A 953-nucleotide genomic window follows, 5' to 3' on the forward strand; every position below is an offset into this window, starting at 1 on the left:
CTGAGAGCGGGGCTGTCTTACGTTTAACATTGTGGTTATGTGACACCCAGTGTTTTAAGGGGGTACACCTATCATAGGGGGGTGGAGTGGGGGGGGGGGGGTAAAGAACAAGTTTGGCCAGCTGACAAGGTATTCCTCTCATGTTTGTGTAGCCCTGGGGGGGATGTAGCGGCGTTAGCGATGTAAACCTAGATCCAGCCTCACATGCAGAACACAACTACAATAGTCTGAGATCATCAACGCCTGGTCGTTGGAAACCAAAACGAAAATACCTCACAGGATAGACCTTCGACACTGAGGGACGACCAGGGGATGATCTCAAGTCGATGTCATGAGATCATCTTCAGGCGATGTTCAACCGACACACAACACGTCATGTTTTTTTTTCAATGGCGACAAAGTTGACAACAGTCTCATCAAGTTTCTGAAGCATTTTCTTTTATTTTATATGTTTTTTTTAAGGGCATAACTGTTTTTTTTTGGGGGGGGGGAAAGAGACAGTAGATTTTGACAGGAAGGATGGGTGAGAGAGAGGAGGATAGAGACAGTATAGATTGACAGGAAGGATGGGTGAGAGAGAGAGAGGAGGATAGAGATTGACAGGAAGGATGGGTGAGAGAGAGGAGGATAGAGACAGCAGAGATAGACAGAGGATGGGTGAGAGAGAGAGAGGAGGATAGAGACAGTAGAGACTGACAGGAAGGATGGGTGAGAGAGAGAGAGAGAGAGAGAGAGAGAGGAGGATAGAGACAGTAGAGATTGACAGGAAGGATGGGTGAGAGAGAGAGAGGAGGATAGAGACAGTAGAGATTGACAGGAAGGATGGGTGAGAGAGAGAGGAGGATAGAGACAGTAGAGATTGACAGGAAGGATGGGTGAGAGAGAGGAGGATAGAGACAGTAGAGATTGACAGGAAGGATGGGTGAGAGAGAGAGAGAGAGAGGAGGATAGAG

Source organism: Nansenia antarctica (genome assembly GCF_963989245.1).
Source record: "Nansenia antarctica genome assembly, chromosome: 11".
Lineage (NCBI taxonomy): Eukaryota > Metazoa > Chordata > Actinopteri > Argentiniformes > Microstomatidae > Nansenia > Nansenia antarctica.